The following is a 13944-nucleotide window of genomic DNA, read 5'->3' on the forward strand; positions in this document are numbered from 1 at the left end:
TCCAACATGTAAATGGCAAGTAAATTGGGGACGATAGTGTGGGAAAGCCTTTGTTCATGAAAGGGTTCAAACAAGTTTATTTGGTATGAAGTGTTATTTTTCTTTTTTTTGACAACGAGCACCATCTACAGGCCAGATTCATGAACTACACATGTCATATAGCTAAAAAAAAACCTTCTTTATTGCAACACTCCCTAATGCCCACTAGATGTTTCGCCGAGTGTTACACTATATCTACTTTTTTATTATATAAGTTATGGTGGGTAAAGGTGATGGAAAATCCTTCCACTTAAAATTAAGGGGTAGTAGAAGTATTATTAATCACTCATCTACAGACACCAGACAAACCAGAAGACTTGTTTTTCCCTCAGAAATCTCATGGTGCTGCCACAACCACAAGGGATTCTGGTTAGGCGCATGCATAAAGTAGATGCATGTATAAAGTGGATATAGAGGCAAAAGGTCATTATTGTTGGCCTTATTTGCATGTGCCTACCCAGAATCCCCTGTGTTTGTGGCTGCATCATGAGATTTCAGAGGGAGAAAAAAGCCCTCTGGCTTGTCTGGTGTCTGTAGATGAGTGTCTAATAACAATGCTTGTACTACCCCCTTAATTATAAGTAGAAGGGGTTTCTATCACATTTACCCACCATAACTTGTATAAGGGTATTTCTCGTGCTACCCCAAGCCTAACGTATGACACCAATGTCATAACTCTATGCTAATGATCCTGATAGAGGATGCAAAAGATAAAGTTAAGGGAGGTTGTGCTTTATGTTTGCAGCTGCTTTTTGCTTTTGGAGTTTGGACTGAGCTGATTGCTGCCAGCAGGGTTCTATAAGGGATTGCTGTGCTCAGCTCCTCAATCATGTCTTCTGGTTAGGCACCTGTGATAAGGCGAAACTGAGTAATTCTTCATCCAGGCTGCATTTTCCTGGCTGGGATGAAGAAAGGCTAGCAGAGTGAGAAGGCAACCACTGCACATAGCTTTTGGGCTTGGAAGAATAATAAAGAAAGCTGGGCTCCTGAGCCTTTTTGGTGTAAAATAAGAAATGCAAAAAGAGATTGCTAAAAAAAAAAAAAAAAAAAAAAAAATAACTGTCCATGATCAGTGATCTGGTTATTGCACCTCTTCCCCGAGCTTTTTTAAAGGCTGTCCTGTACAGCGGGTGATTACTTTCAAGGGATCCATGTATGAAGTGGATATAGAGGCGAGGTAGTTATTGTTGACCATATTTGCATGTTCCTACCCAGAATCCCTTATGGTTGTGGCTGCACCATGAGATTTCTGAGGGAAAAACAGGCCTTCTGGCTTGTCTGGTATCTGTAGATGACTGTTTAATAATACTTCTACTACCCCCTTACTTTTTCAAGGGTGACAAATGGAGATGTTACAGATATCAAGTAAAACAAAGCTCAATTGTGCCGTTTTTCTATGTTTCACTTGCCTCTCAATTTAAAATAATAAATAAAATAATAATAAAAACTAGTTTTTTTCAGGCTAAATAGTAGATACATTTTTTGGTGGAGCTAAGTGACAGGGAAGTGTTACCAATTTAAGTTCAGTTGTCCCTGATTGGTTCCCATATTGTAATGGTTAATTGGGAAAAAATACAGATTATTCCAGTATTTCACTGAGAGGATGATAGATAAGTGGAACAGTGTCCCCGCAGAAGTGGTAGAGACTAGTACAGTGAGGAAACATGCATGGGATAGGCTTATAACTGCAGAATCTAAGACAAGACCACGGACCGATTAAGGTCTGAGATTTTTACAGTAGACTAGATGGGCAGAATGGGTCTGATTTGCCATTGAATTCTATGTCCCATGCATGTGTGGCATGAATGATCTAATTTACCAAGAGCACCTCACCATTTGGGATATTCCATTTGGTTTCCATAATAGGGCCAGATCACTTGTGGATTTCTTCATCTTTATCTACGAGCTGTTCTATGATCACCGCCCATCACCGTCGAGTACCTGATCAAGGACCACTTCAGTATGTCAACCAAATGGTAGGTTCAAGAAATGGTTCATGATGAACTAAGTGGATGCGGATCTGCAGTAGACACATATCGGTAGCTGATTATCTCATGAGCTTAAGAAGTTACGGTTTAGGAGTGATGTTCCTTGACATTCAAGTGAAAAGAGCAAATTTGTCTTTGATGTTTCTGCTCTCAGAAAATAGAAGGATACATAAGGATATGCCTGGAACCCCCTCCCCCCCTCTGTAAATAAGTAGAACTTAAAATATTTTTGACAATAAACTGGCACAAACGCTAATTCATGAAACCGGAGTTACCCTTAAGCAGTGGCGTCTCCAGCTTTCATATTTAGGGGGGGCACATGGGGGGCCAGGGACCAAAGTAGGGGGGCCAATTATAAAACGGTATATATATATTACACACGTTAGACGTGCATTTTTAACTACACAATATGTATTTATCTCTTTGAAGTAAAGACTGTGATTAAAATATGATTTCAAAATAACAGCCAAAGTGACAGTTATTTTTCATTCTTTAATATTAGCCCCTGCTGACAATATATATAAATATTAGACCCTGCTGCAGATATATAGAAATATTACACCCTGCTTCTGATATATATATATATTAACCCCTGCTTCGGATATATATTAATATTAGCCCCTGCTGCGGATACATACTTATATTATACCCTGCTGACGATATACATACTTATATTATACCCTGCTGCCGATATACATAAAAATTATACCTTGCTGCCAACATATATAAATATTAGCCCCTACTGCCGATATATATTATTAGTCCCTGCAGCCAATATATATAAATATTAGCCCCTGCAGCCATTATTTATTGATAATAGGCCCTGCAGCCAATATATATTAATATTAGCCCCTGCTGCCGATATATATAAATATTAGTCCCAGCTTCCGATATATATTAATATTAGCCCCTGCTGCCAATATATTTGCCACACTGACTGCAGATCAGGGGAAGACAGTGAGAGTCAGTCCTGCACCGTGACATTGAGAGGTCCTCTCCCCTGTAATCATCTCCAGAGTCCCTTTATCCCCTCATTCACTAAACCATACCGCTCTTTTACTTACACCCTGTAGTTCAGGTATAGATCAAATAAACAACACATGGAAACAGCACACGCAACTGAAAGAGATAAAAAAAACCTGTATTTGCAGTTATACATAAATAATGTATGGAAACATAGCAGATACAGATCAACAGAATCTGACATACTATTTGACATCCAAACAACTGTAAATCATTCTTTTTTATCACATTATTAAAATCCCAGAAATCAAAAAAGGCCCAAATAAATTAAGGAGATTAAACATAATGGAAACTTCAACAAAACTTATAGCCATTAATGCATCACAACCATCTTAGCACTGCGTCACCAAACGAACAAATGAACGCCTCATCACAGATAACACAATGCATGCAGCTGCATATAACTACGCTGAGTACCACTTGGTCTGTGAAACCAAAGGGGAATAGCGTCCTGTATACTGTAATCAAGAATTGAGTTTTACAAACTCTGAACCAACGTCTAACGTTTAATAATATATTCAGACTGAAATAAGAGTCAATAACACAAAACCTTTACTTTTCCTCTCACTGATTTCTAGGCCTAGAATGTTTTGTCCTCTGAAGTGACCACAAAATCTGGATAAATAAAAATTACAAAGTTCTATTTAACCCTCTACAGCAAGTAAAGTGCCAGGAAACAGATGACCAAACTCATATCAGGACAGGCTCTGCCACACTGACACCCAAACACATACCCCAGGGCAGGCTCTGCTGCCACATGGACCCCCACACCAGGATGGGATAACCATATAAAATGCCTTCCACATTGCTTTGTTGTTTGTGTATTTGTGTCCCCCGGCCACCCCCCTTTGTGCATTTTTGCAATACACCCTTGTGTATTGATTTATTTGATGCCCCCAGCCAGCCCCCCCTCCCTTGTGTATTGATTTATTTGATGCCCCCAGCCAGCCCCCTCCCTTGTGTATTGATTTATTTGATGCCCCCAGCCAGCCCCCCTCCCTTGTGTATTGATGCACCAACCCCTTGTACTGGTTAATATAATGGCCCCCATACCCATGTGTAATAACCCCCCCCCCCGTTTGTGTATTGATATATGTGACATCCTTCTAACCACCCTGATGTGTAATTATGTCCCCAGCCACCATCTTTGTGTATTATTTAATTTTCCCAATGCAGCCCCCACCTTGTTAATGTCCCTCCTTCTGTCACCTCCACTATTTATTTAAAATAAAATACTTTTTTGCTGGCCTTCATTCTTGCACTGTAACACAGCAGGCTGCTCTTCTCCCTGTCAGGCAGTGACAAGCAACTGTTCTGTAAGAGCCCACCCCCTTCAAAGGGCGGGACGAAGAGCCTCAGTCAGTGATTGGCATGCCAGCAATCCATTAAGCAGCCAGTGGAGGCGGTTTTACAGCAACTTTGAAACTGTCAGCAGCATCGGCTGCAATTGTGTTCAATGTTATAGCGTTTCAATTGGGGGGGCACACTGGGGGGCACAGCATAATGTAGGGGGGGCCATGGCCCCCTCTGGCCCCCCCCTGGCGACGCCCCTGCCCTTAAGGAACTTAGTGGAAAATACACATCTAATTCCTCTCATGCCTTTTCATTGATTCAGCATCCAGTTTGACTAGTCGCCACCTTGTGGCTAAATAGGGTAATTACTACCTATCATTTGTGCATCCCAGAATGATAAGGCAAGCATTACAGCAGAAATGAGACAACAGGAGGACTCCTAATTGATGTTTAATGTAACTTAATGAGCAACCTTACTCAAGTGGACACATGTGGTATTGCTCACTCTAGTTGAGTCTGCTTGTTCCAACTGAAGGCATGCGAAGAATTGTCACCACTGATTGGGCAATAGATGAATCAAAACGCCAAAGTAAGAAAGTTTACATGTAATTTAATAAAAGACACCTGTTTCAATGATTATTTTTAGGAAAATAGTTACGATGTCCCCTTCTGGCTGTGGATATTATTAGGTGCGTTGCATTGTATGTTGTATGCCCGGGGCATGTTGCGCGTATTTTTGAACGTGTTCTAACTCCACATGTGACCTCAGCCTTGACCTCTTTTTTTTTTTTTATGTGTTCTCGGCCTCTGACGGTGGCGGATTTGTGTAAATATATTTCCTCTTCAGCTTTGCATCTCTTAACAGGTCACCCTGTAGAAGAATTCATTCATGTCAGCTATTCAAGGTATGTACCGCAATGTACGTAATACTAGTAACCGATTTAAATGAAGCCAAATTATCTTAAGTGGGTTAATGAAACAAACAATCAGACATAAACCATGTGAAATGCGATTGTGAAATGAATCTAATTGTTTATTCAAGCAGGCAAATCCTTAAAAAGGTAGAACATTTTACCAAAAAACCTTGGAAGTTCTCTCTCTGTGTACTCCAATAATATCTTCATATACCATCCCATACGTGTATTGGGTATGTATAAAGTATATAGGGGCTATACTAGTCTATGGGGTATTTCAGAAGAACAGGACCAGCACAAGGGTTTCTGTCACCCAAGACGAGCCATGTCTCCAGCTGAACCATGGCAAACTCATCTGCATATCATTAATCAAATAATATCAAGGTAAACGTCTCTTTATAAATAAGCAAACTTATTGGAGCTTCCGGCGAAATATGTCTCTGGAGCCTCCTTCTTCCATGTCTTTGCCTACTGAAATAGGAGGGAACTTCCCAGTGGTGACCCCAACGAGCTTAGCATCGTAGACCTCTGCCTCCATGGTAAGGCCATTAACTAAGACAGCAGGGTCATATAAAGAAGGCCACGTTCATATTTGGAATCTGAGTGTAACTTGCGATCTCACGCTACAGGTTGGTACGGTAATGAGAAAAGAATGAGGACCTTGTGAAGAAGTTTTCTTTGCTGGGCTGGTTTTGCGGGCAGAGTAGGAGAGACTCCCACGGTACGCCTCGTAATGTCAGGATTACCCAGAATGCACGCCTGTCTTATTAAAGAATAAACAAACAACAAGTAAAATCTCTCACTGACTTGATTATGATGAAGTTTGAAAATGTTTGTGAGGTAAATATCCCATACACCTCTCAATATACATGTTTTCTTAAAGTTGATGATAAATAACGAAACTCTTCATTTTATCTTGGCTTAAAATCTAATGATTTTGTCCCAAAAATCGTATTACAAACTCAAACAAACTTTTTTCATATTATTCTCAGAAGAAAGTTTCCCCCATGCCCGTCACGGGTTGGTTTCTTCAATCTCCGGGTAGGGTAGTGGGATTTGAATAAGCTCCTCCCACTTTCCTTCAACCCTCCACCTACCACCAGTGCTAGGACTAGCCACGCTCTATATGTAGCTAGCCCCACTGCCTGAACAAAACCACACACCTCAAAAAAAGGAGGAGAGCCATGTTGCCAACTCTGGGAAGTTTCCAGGTACCCTTTTCCCTGGTATTTTTTCGTTAAAAGTTTTATTTCACATGTCTCTTCCAAGCAGACCAAGATAGTCACCCGAAACCGAAATTCCAGCATTTTGGATTGAAACGTACCAATAGGTGAAATGGCAACCGGCTGATGACATCATGACATCCATCAGAATATGGCAGGCGCAGAAGTCTGTAAAAAATTATATGTTTCGTTTTCACACAGAATTTCTGGGATAAGCCAAATACCCTTCTGCTCCACCGGGGGTGGGGGGGGTTGGGGTCCGCCCTTCCTGAGTTCATCGTAGGAGACCCGCATTATGGTTTGACAGTTATTCCACCCCATTCAAACGCCAAGGAATTAGAGAGTAAAACAAAAAAAATCATCCTGGGAAGGGATCAACGTATTTTGTCTACAATGGGTTAAACATGCTACCCGAATACTCTGCATAGTAAGAAGACTATTTGTATGCGGCTCTCATGGCCTAATTATTATAATTACAATAATCGTCTTTTAAGCACCTAGTTGGTAACCATAAATTTCTCTGTCACATACTGGCCTAGTCAGCGACTCCCATAAACAAATCGCTGGGCCAGACCCCTCCCATTTTTTTACATAATGCCCACCCACAAAATGCTTTGTCAGAGTGGGAAGCTACAGGAACGATATTAACGAGGGGTTTTGGGGTTTTAAATCCAACCCTAAATAACCACTTTCTACACTAAAACCCATTCATACCCAGACTTCGGATGCAAAACGGACAATAAAAAAAATAACAGCACATGATGCATGTGCCAATGAAAAACAAGCATTAAGTTGATGGGGAGGAATAACCATGAAGAGCCTGAGAAAAGGTTGTTCGAATGGCATTCACTAAGGTGGGTTTGTAATATGTTACAACTTAAAATAAATTACATAAATATATTAGTGGAAAAATGACATTGGGGTAGATTTACTGTTTTATTACATCATACACATGGGCTCCTCCCACAACCATGTAAATGATCAATATCCTTTTCCTGTGCTAGAAGGTATGCTTTACTAAAGTAGATCACCTGCCCATCCTGAAGCATCTAGGGTTGCGCTATAAATTAAATAGAGGTTCTGATATATAAAGTGCGGATTATTCACATTCCAGAACGGTAGGTCTTTGAGAAATGAACGATGTCACAATTCCGGTTTCCAGAGCACGGTGAGCGAGTCGAGGTCACAACACCCAATAAAAATACAGTGACACATCTCCGTATTTATATTTTATAATCATTTACATGCATTCCGGGGAGGTTACGGGAAGTGGCCATGAGTGCCCAATGACATTGGTGGGCATTCTCGTTGATGTTGTGGGAAACACCCCCATTTAAAGGGGAAATGGGCGGGGAGTGGGGCGTGTCAGGACCCTGCGACCCGGAGAAGCTCCAAGTGGTTGGAAGATGCATTTCATGGACTTGCAAGGCATTCGGATGCAATCTGCTGGACTGGATGGAAATGATCTGCCCCTGCCTTTTAGAGAGGGGGTAGGGATTTTAGATTGAGGTTGGACACATGCATTCCCAAAGAGTAATCCATTCATCCCACCTGGCACTAGATGAGGGGCTAGGGGAAGATACCTCATGGGGTATTTAATTATTTTTAACCCCACTGGACACAGGACTGTGTCTCCCACCACGCAAGATCTTAGAAAAAAGGCACTATTTACCTGCACCTTCATCACTAATAGGGGGCAATTTTTTTTTTACATTATATTACATTTTTAATTTTTATTTTGAATTTGGGAGTTTAAATTTGCATTTCATCTACAACTAACGAGCAAATCGGAGGGTTATTGAAGCCCAGTGCTCCTGTTAAAATATGACGTGACTGTGACTGCAGTGCCCCTACTTTTCTTTTTTTTATTTTTTTATCTTTTACTTATTCCTTTAGTATCTGTTTGTGTATCTGTCTTCCTGGTTAACCACATTAATAACAAGCTGTACACGCCTTGGACCCGTACCAGAATTTTATTACAGGTTAGATGACTCAGGAGGAAGAACAATAGGATTATGTTTAGAGAACAAAAGAACCATTGGCTTAAATTATTTAGTAATTGAAGACGGGGGTGCAGCAGAAGCTAGACGCATATCTATCTATCTATCTATCTATCTATCTATCATTCCAATATAGATAAACACGCTCATCCTCCAACTAAGGTTTGTATATTAACCTCATTCCAGATAAGGTGACATCACTGATACAGTATGACACGTTACACATCCCAGCAGAGATAAACTAGATGATCAAACTAGTTCGGCTGGGTACTGACTGGGAGGGGTCAAGGAACCGTATATACATCAAAAGAACTTCATTAAACCGTCTTCACAGGACGCGAGACACCTTATCGACCCTGGGGACAACCATGGAGAGCCAGCGATGGTGGACATTACTTCTATTGTTAGGTAAGAGGCTTCGACCATGTAGATTTTAATGTGGTCTATAAACCTTGCGTTTTGGTGGAAAATGTGGGTTGGTCTTTTGGGTACCACCTTTCCTAGAAAGCTTCAGTAATCCCCACCACCACCACCATGCATAAATAAACACACTTTAGAGGAGAACTTAGAAGATTCAGCCCTCTTTCTAAGAATATTGGGCCCTGGGCTTCCATTTTGGCTTTACTTAGAACTTTAGAGCACCGGTACTTGATTTTTGACAAGCGCAACACCTCAGGCTTTGGACGCTGATATAGCTGTGTGTAGAGGGAATGCTTTTCTGAGCCTGTGCCCTGAGCTATGTATAAAGTAGAAGGAATATGGAAATGATGGGGCTCATGTGTTGTGAACCCCAAAAAAGATCAATCTAGTGCCCTTATCAACGTGTATTAATTTTTAAATTCAGAGCAAGATTGTTTTAGATGTAGTCATACTGTGATAAGTGTATTTTATTCTCTACATTGTAAGCCCTCCTTATAAATAATAATAATAATTCTGCTAGACACATGGAACACATACAGTTGCAGTACATTAAGTGGCCAGGTGGTGTCACTGTGGCATCCACAAATGAACATACATGTAGTACTAATATAAATATATAATATAATATATAGCCTATCGCTCAAAAAAGTAAAAAAAAAAAGCAGTTTTAGTCTAGTAGTCTAATAGTGCCACTATGCAACACAATTATAGTCATTATTATGAGTTTATTAATCTCAAAGGTCATCAGAGCCAAATTATAGTGACCAAAAAACAATTGTTTGATAATTTCTGGTTTATTACAGGTATTCTGTGCAAGACAACAGAAGCACAAGGTAAGAAAAATGTAATTATTTATATTTATTTTAGTATTTTGTAATTTTTTTAAGTGCCTGCAATTTTTTCCACGTTTCAGACGAGGGAATGCAAGTGAAATTTAAACTTGCATGTATTTTCCTGGAACTTGTAAAATCTGCTCCCCCTCATAATACATATAAATAAATAATATATAAAATAAAATAAAATAAAAAATAAAATTAAAATAAATAAAAAAAATAATAAAAAAATGGTTTCCCTTTTCCCTTAGACTTTCCGCAATCTTGATTAGCATACAATAAAAAAAAATACACAAAGACAAGGAAACTCTCACTATAGACGTACATATAAACACACACATGCAAAAATGCATATACATATATTTATACATGCACATACAAGATATGCATCATACATGAGCACACGCACAGATCAGAGTGGTTGAGCTGGAATGTGAGAGGCTGCACGTGGAGTCGTTTTGACAGATCTGCTGGAATACATTACATACTTGTCAAGCTCATTTATCCTGAGGAAACAGAGTGTTATGTGAATTAACCCATTGTTAGCAAAGATAACTATTTTGCAACTGGACAGAGGTAACAATTAATCATACCCTATTGCCACTTGGTTTCTGATGCCAGGATGGATAGCAGCACTTGATGTCACATGTCATAGCTGGCAACAGTCCTGAAGACTAGGATATCCAGCTGATGGAAAATAAATCCTGATGCTGAGCCCGTCCCACCAAATTTGTACTGTTTGTAAGAAAATAGGGATTGTAATATTAAAAAGTAGGATATGCGCATGTTTAGGGTGAGTGATTTCTTACACTAGTAGTTATGTACCGTATTTCCACCAGTTTGTCTGAATGTCTGCTTTACAACCTCTCTGATGCTCTCTCACACAGCGATGACTACTGGGATCTTGCCGTACTGGTCCATCATACTCATCTGCCTGGGCTCCATCCTGGCCTTAGTGATCCTCCTCTGCCTCATCTGCACTGTAAGTATGCGAGAGAGCTGAGTGCTTTCACATACGATTATTACAGGGTACAGTGTGATCAGTATGCATGAAAGGGTGCAGTGTGCATACCTCCCAAACCTCCCATTTCACATGGTATAGTCCTGGTATTCAGGCACTGTCCCACAGCCGCGTCAAACATGGGCTGGCTAGGGAGATCCTCTGATGTTCTTCACCGGTCGCAGAAGCTCCCAAATGGCCAGCTCGCATGTTTCAGCTGAGTCTGGACAGGTAACCATGTAACCAAGGTGTCTCAGCTTGGACATCTAAAATGTTGAGAGGTAGGGCTAAGCGAGCTGCCATGTTGGTCAGATGTGAGTTAAAGGAGGAGTCATAGCCCCTCCATGCTCTTGGTCCCCAGGATTCTAGCTGGGTAGTGTGGCGTTGGCACAATGGGGTGATTGTGCTCACCAAGGGTCTGTCCCAAGCGAGCTGGCTTTACATAATGTAATATACAGTACGTGGTGGGGTTAGTATAGGAAAATATAGGGTGTGGAGAGATTTAGGAAGATTCTAATCGTAATGGGTCTTTTTTCTGCATCATACACCCCCCCAATTACCTGTCTGTGTTCAGATTTCAGTGTTTGCCTGCCCTTCAATAAAGAAGCGGCGGACCTGGATAAGCTCCTACTTCCCGCACTTGGCGTTCTGGTGGGAAGGGGATGACGAGGAGTCCAGTAGGAACAGCGGGTAACTTTCTACCACTCCACCAGAGGGAGCAACTGAACTTGCAACTTTCTGACACGTAATGAATGCCTCCTCTTGGAACACACTCTACAAACTCCATGATTTTCTCAGGACTTGTGAATGGAAGGGAACTGGGAATCTGTAACCCCTGTACGAGCCCTCAGATGTGTATGATTAATACTTAAGATCAAGCGCAGAGATCCACCTTACTATAATGGGACATAACATATTCCCATATTAAATGTGATGAACGTAGTACACAGGTGTTATAGAAAATGTAGCAAGCTGTTTATTTAACGTGTGAAAATGTTTTCATGTATATGTGCATACATTCATATCACATTAAAAAGATATATTTTTTCATATATTACATTAAAAAATTCGTTATTTTTTAATAACTTGACAGCAAATATACTATAATTACATTTATAAGTAATTTGTAAGTACATGTACGGGCTCAAAATGCATTGTTTTCAATGGGTTTAGGGACCACCCATTGTCCTTAAGGGGTTAAACACTCATCTACAGACACCAGACAAGCCAGAAGGGTGCAGCCACAACCACAAGGGATTCTGGGTAGGCACATGCAAATAAGGTCAACAATTATCACCTTTTGCCTCTATATCCACTTTATACACGGAACCATGGATCTGTACAGGACAGCCTTTAGACAAAACTCGGGAAGAGGTACAATAGCCAGATCAACACTCACGGACAGCTGTTTCGTCCTTAATTTGTTTTCTTGTAACAGACTAAATCCCCCCCACCCACAGGGAGCCAGGGGAAAAAAAGCATGCAAGGTAACGAAGACTTCAGTACATATTGTGCAGACTATGAAAAAGTAACTCCATCGTTACACTAGAGCAAACATGCACCTCAGGCTCCTTGCTACCACAACCCTACGGCCAGAAGATCAGGCAATTCCCCCACTTCCTTAAGAGCTCTACACCCAAGCCAAAACACCAAGCCTCATCAACATGAGATAGCAATACTTCAGACTTGGGGTAACCAAGAAATACCATTATATAAGTTATGGTGAGTAAAGGTGATGGAAAAACCTTCCACTAAAATTTAACGGGTAGTAGAAGTTTTATTAAACACTCATCTACAGACACCAGACAAGCCAGAAGGCTTGTTTTTCCCTCAGAAATCTCATGGTGCTGCCACAACCACAAGGGATTCTGGGTAGGCGCATGCAAATAAGGTTAACAACAATCACCTTTTGCCTCTATATCCACTTTATACATGGATCCCTTGAAAGTAATCGCCCGCTGTACAGGACAGCCTTTAGACAAAAAAGTATTTATCTTCGGCACTGTCCTAGGCATATCCCAGGGTAGCGTCAACAGCCGCCCCTCCCGCGCTGATGTCCTTTTTCTGAACACCAGAATGTGTAATTATTATTATCCATGTTTTTAACTGAGTTAAAGGAAAAAAGTAAAACAAACAAGAAGGTTATAAGTGAGATTTATATTAAACTAATAGGAGAGACTATAGGAAAGTGAAAAGAAGGAGGGACAGATGGTGAGAAGATGTTAGTGTCGTGTGCCGTTTGACCTTCCTATTCCCTCCAGCAGTCAGCGCAGTTGGAGTTATCAACACGCGACTGACACCACAAAGCAGGTGGAGGATCCCTTCCGTGACAGAAGACTCCCCAAGGCGTTCCGTTTCCACTGAAGATTTACTGCACACGTTCTATTTCTCTTTCCTCTGAGATATTTCCACCATTAGATTCTGTACCAACCTCCCAGCACAGGCAAAGCCTCCAACTTCACAAATAGAGGAAGGTATGGGAGTTATATGTATAAAAGAGAGGCTATTACGGAGGGTAATATGTTGTAATAGAAGAGATCAGAGTAAGAGTTATACGGAGTAACAGAAGAGGTTATAGGGAGGGCAACAAATAGGGTTTTTTTTAAATAAATGATAGGATGGGCTATAGGAAGGGCTATGTATGGAATCATATGAGGAGTTATGGGGTAATTAGCTGCGTTATACGGAGGATTACCTGCAGTAGTAGTAGGGGCTATAGGGAGGAGTTGTATGGAGTAATAGGGGATTGTAGGGAAGGATATAAAGAGTAATAGGAGTGTTCATGGTAATAGGAGGTGTTATGGGGGGGTTGTATGGAATAATATAAGGGGTTATAGGACGGGTTATATAGAGTAATAGGAGGGGTTATAGGAAGGGGTTGTATGGAATAATATGAGGGGTCGAAGGGCAGGTTAAATGGAGTAATAGGAGGAGTTATAGGGAAGGTTATATGGAGTAATAGGAGGGGTTATAAGAAGGGGTTGTATGGAGTAATAGGAGGGGTTATAGGAAGGGGTTGTACAGAGTAATAAGAGATGTTTTATACAGAACGTTGATGCTAGCCGGGTTTAACATTTTTATCCGTGGTGATTTTTACCTACGTTTCCATAAACTGTGTAAAAGCACAAATCTCCAATTACATTTATTACTGGACAGTAAACTCAAAAAAAATATGCATTCTCGGCGAGGCGTCAGGAATAGGGTGAGGCCT

At 40.7% G+C, this 13944-nt stretch overlaps 2 long non-coding RNA genes across 2 annotated transcripts; one reads left to right on the forward strand and one right to left on the reverse strand.

The window, feature by feature from the left end:
- Positions 1-3152: 3152 nt before the first annotated feature.
- Positions 3153-4592, reverse strand: LOC128503223 (uncharacterized). The gene is made up of 2 exons (XR_008355207.1): positions 4234-4592; positions 3153-3665 (listed from the first exon to the last, which is right to left on the reverse strand). It is a non-coding gene; the product is annotated as an uncharacterized LOC128503223 (long non-coding RNA).
- Positions 4593-6597: 2005 nt separating this feature from the next.
- On the forward strand, positions 6598-8887 carry LOC128503224 (uncharacterized). Its single transcript, XR_008355208.1, has 3 exons — positions 6598-6646; positions 7236-7334; positions 8815-8887. It is a non-coding gene; the product is annotated as an uncharacterized LOC128503224 (long non-coding RNA).
- The last annotated feature ends 5057 nt before the right edge of the window (positions 8888-13944 follow it).

Source organism: Spea bombifrons, chromosome 8 (genome assembly GCF_027358695.1).
Source record: "Spea bombifrons isolate aSpeBom1 chromosome 8, aSpeBom1.2.pri, whole genome shotgun sequence".
Taxonomy (NCBI): domain Eukaryota; kingdom Metazoa; phylum Chordata; class Amphibia; order Anura; family Pelobatidae; genus Spea; species Spea bombifrons.